The sequence below is a fragment of the Bombina bombina genome, chromosome 2 (genome assembly GCF_027579735.1).
Source record: "Bombina bombina isolate aBomBom1 chromosome 2, aBomBom1.pri, whole genome shotgun sequence".
In the NCBI taxonomy this organism is placed as follows: Eukaryota; Metazoa; Chordata; class Amphibia; order Anura; family Bombinatoridae; genus Bombina; species Bombina bombina.
The window spans coordinates 665,338,605-665,355,138 of NC_069500.1; positions in this window are offsets into that span (position 1 = coordinate 665,338,605).

A 16,534-nucleotide genomic window follows, 5' to 3' on the forward strand; every position below is an offset into this window, starting at 1 on the left:
TTGCAGTATTAATACTTTTAGGTTTCAAATAATTTGTCATAAATAATTGTGCATACTCAGATTATTCTGACATTAATTCATATACTAATAGTAAAGCTACCATGTACAAATTAAGAGATCAGTTACTCAGCCAAGAAATCATATCAGGAAGCAAGATCATCAGAGTGGTAATACTGCACTTGCAGCCTTTTTTTGGCTGTATGAGATGTGGTAAATGTGTACACTGATTATCCTTGGCCTTGTTTAAATAGATTTGAGGCCCACCATGATCTATAAAACTTTGTAATTATAGTAGAGCTATATTTAAAGGGACAGTGAAGTCAAAATTAAACTTTTATGATTCATATACAGCATGCAAATTTTCAACAGCTTTCAAATTTACTTCTGTTATGAAATGTACTCTATTCTCTTAGTATGTTTTGCTGAAGGAGCATTAATGCACTACTTAGAGCTAGCTGAACATATTAGTGGAGTCATTGAGCAGAAGCCTATATTTGCAGCCACCATCCACCAGACAGCTCTTAGTAGTGCATTGCTGCTCCTGAACCTAGCTATCTGAATCATGGAAGTTTAATATTGACTTTACTGCAAAATCTAACCATATGAATGCAAGATTGAGATAACAATATCTTTACCTAGTTCAATTATAAGACCCTTTTTTTACTAAATAATACTTGCTCTGAAGAAAAATCATTACGCTGGTAAATGTTTTTAAAAGTATACACTGAGATTAATGATGGCAAATCTAAGAAGCTTGATCCTTGATATCTTTAATGAATTTGAGGTAGAACCTTGGAGATCTGACATGGCCTTTTGGAGCAGAGTTGAATGAAGGACACCAAGCTGATGGTGGGAGAGTACTCTCCACTCTTTGTGCTTTAGAGTCTAACAGTTTGTTAGTTGGTGGGCAGAACATCATCAAGGAATTCCTCTGTAAAATCACATAAACATGGTTGTTTTCCCTCAGTCGGTTGCCCATTACTAGCTTTCGCACTTTGTCATTTTGTTCCTGACTTGGTTCCTGTCTGCTCTGCCTTATCTATTTCCTACTAGTCATTTCCTGCATACTATTTCCTGTTGGCCATTATCTGCATTTTGAGTTCAATTGGCTTATATCTGTGTATTCTGCTATCTTTACCTGACTGGACTGAAACCTCATTCCTCTGCCCCTGCTTTGTCCCATGTTATTATGGAGTGTAGTCACTAAGACATGCCTGTAATAACTGTGTGTTTTTTAAAGAAAATGTGTTTGTTTGTTTGTTTGTTTGTTTTTTTAAATCAATACATCTATTGATCTGTCAGTTAATTCCTTTGCAACTTTTGAATAACTTCCAAAAACCTTAACCTTTACAACCTGGATTTTTTGCAGTCCTCTTGAGTTGCCATCAGGGCTATGTTTGGAACACCCCATTTATAGGATATTTTTAGAGAGACATACAATAACAATAGACCTCTCTCATGGTTGAATATTTTGATAAATCAGAAAATCTTGATAATTCTGAAGATCTGGAATGAAAATCTCTGGAATTGTCTTGGGATGATCCTCTGCCTTTCTGAGAATCTAAGCATTTTCCTACTAGGATGACTTCTTGCTAATTAATGCAAGTTACTGTAGTCATGATATTTAAAACAAATCTGAATTGCACCCCAACCTTACAGGCTAGTATCTTGTGAGAAGACAATCTAATTGAGGCTGAGAAAACTCATATATTTTGAGTTCAGGATAACTGAGATGTTATCTGGTAAAAAGATACATTTACTAAGGCAGGTCTTAGCAATTGCAGTTCCATTCTGCTAAAATATGGTTATAATAGACTAAAGTAAAACTGTGCAAACATAATTAAAGGGACATAATACTCATATGCTAAATCACTTGAAACTAATACAGTATAACTGTAAAAAGCTGACAGGAAAATATCACCTGAGCATCTCTATGTAAAAAAGGAAGATATTTTACCTCACAATCTCCTCAACTCAGTAGAGTAAGTTCTGTGTAAAAAGTTATAATTCACCCAGCTGCAGGTAAACAAAAACAAAAAATGAAGAAATGAACAGCAGCCAATCAGCATCAGCAGTGCTGAGGTCATGAAGTTGTTTACTGTGATCTCATGAGATTTCACTTAACTCTCATGAGATTTCATAGCAAACTTCCTTTACCTGATTGGTGAAATAAGATGAGAGTGCACGAGGCTCATCCTTTCAGCTGTCCCAGGACAGACATACTAATATGCTGCTTAGAAATCCTTTACAATGGGATGTGGCTACTGAGGAACGTTTGAGGTAAAATATCTTTCTTTTTTACATAGAGATGTTCAGGTGATATTTTCTAGTCAGCTTTTTACAGCTATGCAAGTGTTTAAACTTTTGGGTATTATGACCCTTTAATTCTCTAGTGGCAGGGCAGTCTTAACATTTTAAATAAGGATTATGAATCTGAGAACTTTGATTCCTTCAAGAGGCTTGGTTACTTTTTGTGTTCCAGTTAGAAATTTGAAGAAGCTCACTCAGTTACTCCCTACACTAGATTTTAAGGAACTTGAAAAATAAAAAACTATGGAGAAGGAGGAGTGCCAAAGTCAAGTCTGCACCTTCTTAAAAACATTATTGTAAACCCTGAGAGCTGAAAGATTTAAAAAGCAATTTTCTCAACAAAAGTTCTGACTGCCTCCAAATGAAAGAACGTCAGACTTGAACATTAAGCCTCCTGAAGAGCTTTCTTGGAAGATTTTGTTTTCTGTAAGGAGTTAGCACAGTCCTTGAAATGCATGTTTACCCTATGCAGATTGGATTGCCCCTTCAGCCATGTTTTCCTGGATAGTTATGAGTTACAAAAGTTGCAGGATTTGCAGGGAAGAGAGAAGAAAATATTGCAAACATATACTAACTGTGTCAATCAGAGCTAAACAATCAATGATTTTATTTTTTTGAGTATGACCGGACAAATTGCTATATTATATTTGGAAGAATATATTAAATTAAACCTGGAGAAAGTGCAAAAAAACTTATCAAGCTTTTTTTTTATTACATGTGACATCCATCAGCCAGTCCTAAAATGCATATAGATGTGTACTGTGAATTCTTGCACATTTTGAAACCGGAAGTGATTTGGAAAGTTGTTTTTTGTTGTATCTGAATCATGAAAGTTTAATTTTGACTTTAGTGGTCCTTTTAAAATAGCATGCTATCTGAATCATGGAAGGTTAATTTAAACTTTTATGTCCCTTTAAACCATTCCTTAAAAATAAGGCTAGAAAAAACAGATAAAAAGGAAAAAAAAACATTGTTTGTTTTTTTTTAACTAACTTTAGGAAGTTTATATACATACATAAAATCTATGCAGATAAGAAGAGTCAACAATTGTCATCAACCTCCAAAATACCTACATTAACCTCCAAAATACCTACATTAGAATGGGAGTAATACATGGTTCCCATGTACCTAGAACAACAGTTATATGAATGCTTTATATGATGGGTCCTAAATACATATAGTAACTAGGATATATGGCTCTAAATTAGTTAATAATACTAGGGATAATTCTATGTAAAGTGGATTGAAGAAAAAATATGCATTCTTAATGATCCCTTAAGGAAAATTCACATGAAGGCTAAGGTTCTTCAGGTATATAAACCATACATTGAGCAACAGGAGAACCACTAAATGTGTTTCAAGAATTGTCTCTAAAATGACAGTTGTCCAGGCATCACACATGCCTACAGTAAATCTCTAGTTTATAGACTGTAAACCTTCCCGCAGTAGAGTTTATTTAACTTTGAGATCATCTACAGTGGTAGCAAGTATATTAGTACTATTAATCTCCTCTGATGGTGTCACCCCCGTCACGCCGCAACTCCTTACAGTGCCTGGCTGGACATCAGTGAAAACCGATGGAGGAGTTAAATTACAATCTCCCTACGCACGTTGCGTAGTACTACGCACGTTGTGTAGTACTGCGCAACTTAAGGTCTTAAAAAATAAATCTCTCTTATATTTAATTTATTTCCTTCCCTTTACCTGTCTCTTTGTAGTAGTTTTCCTAATTCCTTCAGATGGGCTTACATCACTGTTTGTCTTCCTCCCCTCCATCTTTTTTTTTTTTTTTAAATTAAATATTTTTCATTCTAATAATTTTCCTGCGCACAAAGCCATTCCACCTGAATTCCAGTAGTTGCCATCCAGCAGATCAGCCATATCCCATCAGTATTATAGTAATTGCCAGTAACATCAGTGGTGGTTAACTCTCATCCATATTGATCTTTCAGATATAAACTTAATTTATGACTCCACTGTCTGTCCATGATCATAAATAGATTTGAATAATTCCTAATTGAGGAGGTAACTTGAAAGTCTTGTGGTCCTTTTAAACATAATAATTTTCTCCCCAATTTATGTCTCTCTGTTTCCAGCTCAAAAGTTGGCACTCACCCTTCACCTGCCATTTGTAAGTATTCAGTTCTGTCATTGTTAGTTAATTCCAAAAAATGATTCTTAAAAATGTGTAAATATATGTATAATGTAAACTTAGCTATGAATATACTAGTTATGTACAGTATGTGTGTGTATATTTATATATATATATACACACACACAAACACACACACATTATAGAGGTTTGTACCTTTTAAAAAAAATTCATGTTAGTGGTCCACGGGATTAAAAATTGTGAGTTTAGTGGTCCCTGAGGTCCGAAAGGTTGGTGACCCCTGTTCTAGAGTGTATTAAATTGGTTACAAGTAACTCCTTTACTCATATTTCAGCATTTGAAATAGCTGATTTAGCCTGTGGTATAGCCACCTATACTGAAAGTTTTGATACTGGAGTATAGGCTATTGAATAGCCTAAGTAAACACAACCAGCAGAATAAGTTACACTCTCAGTGCAATGCAGGATAGTTAAGTAATACAATTATAATTGTCCATTGTTCTCTCTATGTATTGAGCTTTTGGTGTTCCAGCCAAATAAAAGATAACGTTATAACATAATGAGATATGATATCACCTTTAAGTTTAAGGAAATAGGGATAGATCACCCTATGGAGATGCGCTAAGGAAAATCCAAGAACAGTCAGGTCAAGGGCAGCTCTCCCCAGGTAGATGATTCAGAATGTGATCCTGTAAGTTTAACCCATCGTAATAGGCTGTGGTTTCAAAGCACAAAATCAGCTACTTCATATACACAAATAAGCATGAAAAGGCAATTTCTCAAATATTTTATACCCTGCAGTTGGTATAACAAGCCATTTAAATACATTAATGGAAAAATAATTTTACAGTGTACTGTCCCTTTAAAGAACAGGGAGGATGCTGAAAATGACACCAAAAGTACATCATCATATCAGCCCAAACAGAAGTGTTAGGGTTGCTGTTGCCCCAGCACACAGCTTTCTGCATAACTGGTCCTTGTAACCAATGACCATGCTAAAGAGCAAAGTAAACCTTTTATAACATCTTTCTAGGGACTAAAAGAGGTCTCCATTAAGATAATAAAAGATAAATCTATATCCCTAGTAAAACATTCTTTATATTAAACTAACTAGTTATAAGGGTCACAGGGCAGATCTAAATGGCCAGAGAGAATTTTGAAGATTTCTGCTACTTTCTAGAGCCATGCTGAAGCTTTGTTTAAAGCAACCACATAGTTGGGTTTTTTTTTGTTTTTTTTGGGGGGGTGTCTGTTAAAGGGACATGAAACCCAAGCATTCTCTTTTGTGAACAGGACAGAGCCGAAATGTGTTAAAAAATGTGTTTTTAAAAAAAACTTCTATTTTCAACACTGGTTAGTTATTTTTGTTGGAAATATACCTAGTAGGTAGTTTGCATGTCTAGAGTACTACATGGCAGAAAAAAAGTGATGCCATCTAGTGCTCTTAAAAATGTATAACATTTTTGCAAAACTGCTTCCATAAAGGGTTGTAGACAAGTGCACACTCCTAAACTTACCTGTCTGCTTTTTTTAAATAAAGGATATCAAAAGAACAAAGACGATTTTAAAATATAAGTGAATCGGAAGGTTGTTTAAAATTGTATGCTCTATCTATGAATCATGAAAGAAAACATTTGGGTTTCATGTCCCTTTAACCTTAACCCTGAAAGGCATGCATTACCATAGACTAGTGATAGCTTGCCATCTCCAGTTCTTATGGTGTGGAAGGATCTCAGGAGTTTTGGCTTACCTCTAATGGAAGAGTCATAAACTAAAACAAAGGTACAAAGGTTCTGTAGATAATCTGAAGAACCCAAAGTCTTCCAGATTGATGAAAAGATGGAAATATGAAGATAAGCAGTGTTCAGATCTATGGTGATTATAAACTGACCTAATTCCAGAGTAAGTACAACTGATTAAAGAGTTTTCATCTTGTTTACCTATTGTATGTCAAATATTGGACTAAACTGACCATGTTTGCCATGGAACAGTGAAGAAGTTGGAATAAAAGACCCATCCCTGCTTTGATGCAGGATTTAAAATATCCATAATGGTGATCTTAAAGGCCCTTTCCTTTACCAATTTCCACAGACCTTGGGAAAGGAAGAACTTTTGAATAGAATACACAATATAATCCATCATCTAACTCCGGGAATAATAGTTCACATAATCTTCTAACAAATTTGAAAGTCATGTCCACAACTTTGGGATGAATAGCTTAAACAGGCTGTAAAGTAAAAATAGAAACTCTCCGGGTTACTTTTCAAATATGCTGTGTTCTCTTGGTATCCTTTGTTGAATTGTAGGCTCATGAGCAACAATAGGAGCTATCTTAAAAGGAACATAAAACAGGTTGAGATCTGTGCATATCCTAAAAGGGCTAATTAATTAAAAATAGTTTGCATAAAAAATTTGTAAAAATTGCTGGCAAGTATTTTAAAATAGTTTTCAAAAATAAGCAAAATTAATTATATAGCTAAGCTGCCTGGAGAAGCCAACTCCACCCCCTTATCAGTGTTTAGACACAGGCATTGTATTTCAACTGAGTTCACAGCTTCTAGGCATGCTCCAGTAGATAATCCATATGCATTTTTGCATTCTACCAAAACACAATAGATATAGATACAGCCATAGAAGGAAATGTGTGGGGGGGAGTTGGAGCTTTACAATTCAGAAACTAAAAAGAAAGGGTTAATGGCGAGGCACTGCAGTAAAATTTGCAGGTAATGTAATTCAAGTACATATTATTATATTTTGTCTCTATCCCAACTTGTTTTATGTCCCTTTAACACATCTGGGGCGCGATCACATATGTTGCATATTTTTCAGCACAATTGCTGAAACCCACGTTGCCTGTAAATTTACCTTGCACATCGGGTAAATCACATAACACACGCCCCCATGCTGGTGTAAGTAGGCCAAACTGGCGAGTTTCAGAAATATGCGCAACTACACATTTCTGACGTTGCCAGTAACTTAAGCCAGAATATTGCACACGTAAGTTAAACATAAATAGTAGTTTTATCTAAATGTTGAATTCACATGTAAAAAAACTAAATAAATGAATAAACCAACACATCAAAACACCATTCAAAATCCCCATATAAACCCATGCGTAACCGCAATATTTTACGTGTGTTTGGATTGTTCTTTGAACTATTACAAATGGCCCAGGAGCTGAGGTTTTAGAGAGTGAGAGAGAGAGAGAGGAGCAAACACTAAAGTTAGTTAGGTCAGATTTGATTGAGGAGTATTGGGACACTTACACATATTTGTACATATTGCATACATTGCATACATACATATACACATACACCTCACTTTTATTTTCAAACACCTCACACATTTTCTGTTTTATTTTTATACAGTGTGATAGGCTGAGTGCTTGGTTTTGATTGTTTGTGACTGGACCTGCGTGAGAGTGACTGGGGAGTGTGTGTGGTGTGACAAATGTTAGGATGGTAGGGAGGAGTGGCAGGGAGAGGAAGAGCAGTGGGCCCCCTTACAGGGAGTAAGTGGAGTGGGGAGAGGGAGAACCAGAAGGGGAGATGGAGGGAGGAGAGATGCTGAAGAGCCCCAGAGGAGAGGAACATGTAGGAGAGGGACAGTGGGCGCACATGGGGACAGAAGGGTGTTGGAGGGGAAGGATAGGCAGGAACACACACTGCCACCGCCAGCTCAGGGAGGAAGCCAAGTGGCCATTGATGAGGAGAGGATGAGGTGTCCAAACTTTTCTTTTGACGAGAACGTTGCCCTTGTCCAGGCCATCATGGACAATTATGCTGACCTCTTCAGCCAGTAGAAGGGAAAAGGCAGTACCAGGAGAAGGTAGATTGCATGGCAAGAGGTGAAGGATGCTGGGAACAGCGTGGCCCAGCAGAGGAGTACTGTTGAGGGGCTAAGGAAGAGGTGGAATGACTGCAAGAGGCGGGTGAAGGAGAAGATGGGGCAGGAAGCAGTCCACCAGTGGGGAACAGGTGGTGGCCCAGCCCTGGGAGTGCAGTATAACACCTGGCAGGAGATGATCAGCAGATCCCTGAGCACCACAGCAGTCAGTGGCCTTCCAGGGGGTTGTAACTCAGGGCTTGCAACCATTGCACATCATTTTGGTGAGTACCATCCCACACACCTGTATTTTTTTTTTTTAACATCATTTTTATTGTTTTATACATAGTCAGCTACCGTCACAATTAACACCACACAGGGTGTATAAATACACAAAAAACAAGAAAAAGAAAAAAAGAAGAAAAAAGACAATAAGAGAAAAAAAGAAACTTGTAACCCCGGCTCCACCGGCTGAGGTTATAAACACAGTATACATTGTCTTTAACGCAATTAAATATGACTAGAATTCAACTAAAATACATTAGGCACAGAATCTCTGTAATCCAGTCTCTCAAACTTTTTTACTTCTTGTATGATCAGATCTAAAAAAATATTGTGTTATATTACACAGTTATTCTCATAACTGATCGGCTGAGCCCCAGCCGACCAGAACAGAACCATAGCTAATTCATCAAAACACAAAATTTAAAACAACTAGACAAAACAAGACAAAACAAAACAGAACCAAACAAAATACGAGAAGAGAGAGGGGGAGAAAAAAAAAAAAAAAGGGGGGGGGGAAACAAAAAAACTTTCCTCTTCCGAGCCTTGCCTCTCATCTCCAATACCCAACAGGGCCTCAATTAGGGAGTTCACCTCTAAGACATGCTTCCAAAACAGGAACAGAATTTCTAAACGGGAATATATATTGCTTCTGTATACCTGTGGGTAAGCTTTGTAAAAAATTAATCCATTTATTAAGAAATATTTTAATCTCCTGTTCTGAATCAATTGATGTATCATACTGTTCAATAGTTAATTTTAGATGTAAATTGTTTAAAAATTGCACAAAACTTGGAGAACTCTTCGATTTCCAGGAAGCAAAGATAGTGTTCCTGGCACACAAAACTATGAAATTTATAAATGTTGTATTCAGATTAGATACCAAGGGTGTCCTTTCGAGTAGCAAAATGATGTCATCTAGTTTAAGATGAATCTGTTGCCTGAATATTTTTGAGAGCCAAAATGAAATTTTGGCCCAAAAGGATGCAACCTTTGGGCAGCTCCAAATACAATGGATCAAATTAGCCTTCGGGAAATTACATCTCCAGCAAGCATAACACTGGTTTGTATTCCAGAGATTCAATACGTGGGGCGTTACATATGTACGATTAATCAATTTTAGTTGCAACTCTCTCCACGCTAGTAACGGAGTAGCTTGCCAAGCCCTCAAAAGACTTTTGCTTATTGCATCAGTATCAATCCCTGGTATATCAAGTGACCATCTTTGTGCCAAGCAAGTAAGATGCTTCTCTCCTTCTTTTTGTATTAGCAGCTTATACCAGTAGGAGATGGAATGCACACCAGCACGGAAGAGGGCGATCCCTGTATACAAGCCCTCCCCACTCAAATTATCAAAACTAGATTTCTTAGAATTCAAGTAGTGTCTCACTTGTAGATATCCAAAGAAATCTTTGTTATCGACTTGAAAATTAGTTTTAATACTTTCAAATGAGTGGAGATTTCCAGACTCTCGGTTAATACATTGATCGAAATAGGCCAGGCCCCTAACCTGCCAGTTTTTAAAGATCTTGTTGTTTATCCCCTCTGTAAATTCAGGATTACCTATAACAGGTAGATATTTAGAGTAGCTATAATCAGTTTTTATAAACTTACAAATCTTGTGCCATGCGATAATAGGGTTTTTGAAAGTAGACATCCTTTTCAACATGGTAGGTAATTTAGGTGTATTTAAATGTATAAGAGCTTTTAAGGAGAAAGGCCAGAAAAGGTCCTGTTCTAACTCCTTTATTTGAAAATGTCCTACATCCACTAGCCAATCTGGAATAATTTTAACCAAGCAAGCCCAGTTATATTTTTGGAGACAGGGAAAACCAAATCCCGCCGAATCTCTTTCAAGAACGAGTTTATTTAGAGATAGTTTGACTTTATCTTTCCCCCACAAAAAAAGCCTAAAAGCTTTATTCATTCTTTTGAGATCAGAAGATTTAATAAACAAAGGCATGTTCTGCATTATATATAGGAATTTAGGGAGAATAGTCATTTTAACTAGGTTTATTTTGCCTGCTAGTGTAAGCGGGAAATTAATACATCTTGATAAGTCATTTTCCGCTTTATTGATTAATCCTACAAAGTTTTCCTCGTACCATTTTTCTGGAGATCTATTAACATTAATCCCTAAATACCTCAAACTTTCCACTTCCTTAAATAAGCATTCACCTTTGTAGTTACCTGATTTTTGGACCCATAATATTTCAGATTTTTGTAGGTTTACCTTATAACCCGAGAAAGTACTGAAACTATCAAGAATTTTCATAAGCTTTGGAATATTTTCATCAGCTTTACTGATAAACACCAGTAAGTCATCCGCATAGAGGGATATTCTAAGCTCTTTGGAGCCTACTTTAATACCTTGCATGTTATTCCTCAGCACTGATGCCAATGGTTCTATACATAGATTAAACAACAGTGGAGATAGCGGACATCCTTGTCTCGTCCCTCTGTTCAATTTCACACACCTGTATTATATGTAATTGCAGTACAACACCCTTGAATCTCACACATTTGGCAAGTACTACCAAAACTGCCTCCAATTTGATTGGACATTACTGATACATAACAAAAGGCCATTCATGATGTGGTCTGGAATATTGCAATACTAGCATGTCTCCGAGTAACACAGGCCCCAAGCCACGTGGAGAGTAAGCCTTAAATAGACACTATAGGCATCCAAACAAATTTAGATTAATAAATCAGTTTGGGTGCCTAGATCAAGCTAAAGTAATTTTGGTGGACTATAGTGTGCCTTAAAGTACCCATTAGTTCATTATTGACATGTACATATAACTATTGTAGGAAACACATCCCTGTATACAGATCCTATTCCAATCACTACAATGTGCACATGCATGTAATAGAAGTTGACATGTGAATCAGTATAGGCCCTAGCATGTATTAATTATAAATAGGATCCCCACATGTACATATATCTGACTGTACGAATCCCTCTCATCATTTAACTCCTCCCCAGAACCACCTCCTGCACCACCTGGGAAAAGGCTACCAATACCAGCTGTCAGGGCCTTCCGCCATGCCACTACCACCACCACTGTTTCGGCAACCACATGTGCCACAGGAACAGTTTGCTCCCAGGCAGGAGCATGGTTGGCTGGCTTCAATACAGAACACTGGAGTGATGCCACCAACATTGCCCTATGACCCATGGCAACAGCCATGGCCTGTGAATTATCCTCAGTTTGGTTTTGATGGGGAGCCAACGCGGGCACAACGGGTCCATATATATATATACCCCCTCACAACCACAATCACAGGCTCAAGGCAGTGACATAAATTATCTAGGGACACTATCAGAGGATGTGGCTATTGAAGAGGCAAGGTGGTTGCACACTTGTCCACAGTGGGACTTTGAAGCACCTTTCAGACCTCCACCATCTGCAGCATTAGGACAACCTCCACCATCTGCAGCTTTAGGAAGACCTCCATCTGCAGCATTAGGACGACCTCCATCATATGAAGCAGCATAAATGCCTCCTCCACCAGCAGCAGCACATCCACCAGCATCACCTGGTCTCCGACCTCCTGGCCCTCCACCAACTGCCAGCCCTGTTACTCAACAGTCTGTGTATGCATCAGAGTCTCCCCTAGATTCCGAATACCTAAGAATCAGAAGCACTGAGAGGTTTCACAGACAGAAATAAAACCAGAAATAAAACCATGTACTATCACCCACTGCAAGTATAGATAATACTATCACTTTAACCCCAATTTATATTTCTTCCTCTAAAATGAATAGAACAATTATAGATGCTAGAGAAATAGGGAATTACATTCACATGGGTATATTCAAATACATATTTATAACACATGTAATATTGGCCCAATGATACCAACACATGGGGTTTATAGTAGAATTGAGATTAATCCCACTGTGGAAGTTTTAGAGAGATGAAAGTATTTCTGTCAAGTCAGGGGGTAAAAACACTGTATAACTTTAATGTTTGAACTTTATTGGTATTATCATGTATAGTTGTACTAGATGGCAATGATGTTAATAATGTATAGTAAGGATTGGGACTAGATACTCTGTGTAAGACATAGTTCTACACTAGGATCGATTAAGAGTTAATATGGTTGTAAACACAGCATTCCCTTGTATGTATATAGAATTTTCTACCATTGTATTTAGTTTTTGTATGTAATTTGTTTTGCAGCTTTTGTTACACAGTAACAGTATGCATTTGTACTATTCCTACGTACGTACCTCAAAGAGTTAATTTAGTGACCAGCCCACTTCACACACCTATTGGTGAGAACCAATAGGATGTTATTAGTTATTTTAAATAGCCAGTGTGTTTATGGAGAACCAAGCCATCTATGAGTATGGCATAACGCCGAAAGGTGTAAGCTAGTGCTTCCCTTGAAGATATAAGCATCCTTGTTTGCTTGCTGTATGTTTTAACAAACTAAATGAAAGTCAAGTTTTACTTTTTACCATCTGATGCTCCTCGGAAAATTCTTTCTGATGATTACTGTGGCTTCTGCATGGAGTTGAGCATTAGTATAAGACCCTGTCTGAACACTTGTAATCCAGAATTGCTGTTAATTTGGTCCATGAAGAATTGGTGAGCAGTAACAATATATCCCCATAAGTCGGCTACCATTGATGACGAGAGTGACGTCATCGTTTGGTACGAAATTTAGCCAATCCTGAGTGACATTGCAGAGGATCCGTGTCGGCTGAAGGAGCGAGAGACTTGTTGAGCGGTGTTAGCTCTAAGTGAAGACTGTCCATAAGGAGTCCAAGGATAGGTGTAGCCTGCTAATCAGTTTCACTTATCGGAACAGGCTTTCAAGTATCAGTCGCAACAAAAGACGTGAAGTGGGGGTAAGCTGCCGATTGGCACCATTTATACAGCAAAGTGATTCATGTCTAATGGAATCGTTGCAGCGCTACAGGGCCATTACATAATAGCAATTCTTCGAAACTATCCAAGGATATTGGGACTATTTGTGGACATTGTAGTATCTATCGGCTGGGTTTTGGTGCACCCGGGGTCTCCCTAAGGGGAATTTATTTCTGTGTTGTTTATTGGGTGTTAGGCCACACCACACTCTGAAAAATTAGCTTGGACTCGAGGCGGACATTTATTGGTTGCACCTTTCCCAGCCTATCATTATCATTACTATTACCACAACGGTTAAGTTAAGTGAAGTACAGGACCTCATTCAATTTTTCCATTACTGTATTATTATTACAGAAATGGAGAACAGTCTGGATACAGTAACTTTCTTTTCTTTAAAATCCCTACAAGAAAGGGACAATAGTACACAGGACTTTGATGGTATATTTTGTACGGACAGGTCCAGATTCCCACTTTATTGAGGAGATGGAGTTCTTCTTGATGAAAGAGAATAAGCTCAGATGGGATATTTGGACACTTAATAAATATCATACACTGGGTATTATACCTAGGGGCCTGAGTCTCAACAAATTTTCCACTTTCCAAACTGAAGATAGATATTTCATTTCTCAATGGTGTGTGTTTTCATTCTTATCTCTATGCTTTAAATAATGTTAATTATTGTACAACATATCGTTTCAGTACCTTACAATTATCTGCGAATCACTGCCTTAAGATAATTTCCGTCACAACATTGTTTTTATCAACATTTTAGATTTGGTGTTTTAGATACTCATGGATCTATGTAGGTTTTATTGATTATATTTTAATAATTGCATTGTCTTTTTATGAGCACGCACTCGTTACTCACGAAACTGCTCTGTTGTCCATGGCTGTTGGGGCTCTCCATTTTGAAACCCTCCAGTTCCAGGTGATAAACTCTCCACATTTTCCAGTTGTTCTGGGTTATCCCTGGCTCCAAAAGCACAATCCCAGTCTCGACTGGCACAGGTCCGAAATTTTGTTGTGGTCCCTGCAATGTATTTCCACTTGTCTTCGGAAACCAGTTAAAGTCTTGTGCACTTCTTCAGTATCTCAATTGCCAGAGGAGTACCGAGAATTCCTAGATGTGTTTGACAAGGTGAGTGCTGGTACGTTGCCTCCTCACCGGTCTTACGATTGTGCCATAGACCTGCAACCCGGATGCCATTCCTCCTCGGGGCCGGGTGTACCGTCTGTGTGTTGCAGAGAATTCTGCTATGGAGGAGTATGTTGCTGATGCTCTGTCGCGGGGGATCATTTGCAAATACTGCTCTCCTGCAGGGGCTGGCTTATTCTTTGTGAAGAAAAAGGGTGGCGAGTTAAGACCATGTATCGATTATAGGGGTCTAAATCGTCTTACCATTAAGAATGCTTACCCTATTCCGCTCATTGCGGAACTCTTTGACCGCCTCAAGGGAGCTACGGTCTTTACTAAACTTGATTTGAGAGGAGCATACAATCTCGTTAGGATTAAGGAGGGCCACGAATGTAAAACAGCATTTAACACCAGGAGCGGGCAATATAAGTATCTTGTAATGTCCTTTGGCCTATGTAATGCTCCTGCTGTTTCAGGAATTTATTAATGATGTCCTACGAGATATGTTGCAACAGTGTGTTGTGGTGTACTTAGACAACATCCTCATACACTCACCCACACTTGAGGCTCATCGTTCTGATGTTTCATGGGTTCTTCAGAGACTATGTGAGAATTGCCTGTTTTGTTAACTCGAGAAATGTGAGTTCCACCACACTCAAGTAACCTTCCTAGGTTATGTTATCTCAGTTGCAGGGTTCTCCATGGATCCTGACAAGTTATCTGCAGTTCTGCAGTGGCCTCGCCCAGTTGGTCTTCGGTCTATTCAACGTTTTTTGGGGTTTGCCAATTACTATAGAAAGTTTATTAAAAACTTTTTCTTCCTTGGTCAAACCTATCACAGACATGACCCGTAAAGAGAATGATCCACTCCATTGGTCACCTACGGCCATTAAGGCCTTTGATAGTCTTAAGACTGCCTTTGCTGCCGCTCCAGTCCTGGCTCATCCTAACCCTGTCCTGCCTTTCGTTCTTGAGGTCGATGCATCTGAGACTAGAGTAGGTGCCCTATTGTCTCAACGTCCTACGCCTGACGGTTCCTTGCATCCATGTGGTTTGGTTTCTTCTCTACGAAATTGTCTCCAGCGGAGTGCAATTATGAAATTGGCGACAGGGAATTAATGGCCATAATTTTGGCACTTAAGGAATGGAGCCATCTTCTCAAGGGTAGTAGCATGCCAGTGCTCATTCTTACTGACCACAAGAATTTAACTTATCTATCTGAAGCAAAACGTTTGTCGCCCCGACAGGCCAGATGGGCGCTATTTTTGTCTCGGTTTAATTATGTGGTCTCCTACCTGCCTGGTAGTAAGAATGTTAGGGCTGATGCCCTCTCTCGACAATTTTCGCCTCTGTCCAAGGAGGAGTCTTTACATACTTCTGTTATACCTCCTGACCATATTTTTGCTACCATACGTACTAATTTGACTTCTCCCTTGGGGGAGGAGATCCTGGCTGCACAAACCAATGAACCTCCTGAGAAACCTAGTGGTAAGTGTTTTGTTCCTGAGAATCTTCGAACTAAACTTTTGCACACTTACCATTATCCTAAAGCCGCAGGTCACCCAGGCAAGAACCAAATGATTTGGTCTGTTTCTCGACAATTCTGGTGGCCAGGTCTTCATTCTGCTGTTGCTGCGTATGTTGCCTCCTGCTCAGTTTGTGCACAGAATAAGACTCCTCTACGTCTTCCTGTGGGTTTTCTTCAACCTATTGCTAATGGTGAGCGTCCTTGGACAAATCTTTCCATGGACTTCATTGTCGAGCTCCCTGTTTCCAATGGCAATACTGTTATCCTTATGGTGGTTGACCGTTTTTCTAAAATGTCACATTGCATTCCCTTGTTGAAGCTGCCTACCGCTCAGGAGCTTGCTTCAATTTTTGCCCGGGAGGTCTTCCGTTTACATGGGTTACCCAAGGAGATAGTGTCGGACCGGGGTAGCCAGTTTGTCTCCAGATTTTGGCGTTTCTTTTGTGCTCAAATGGAGAT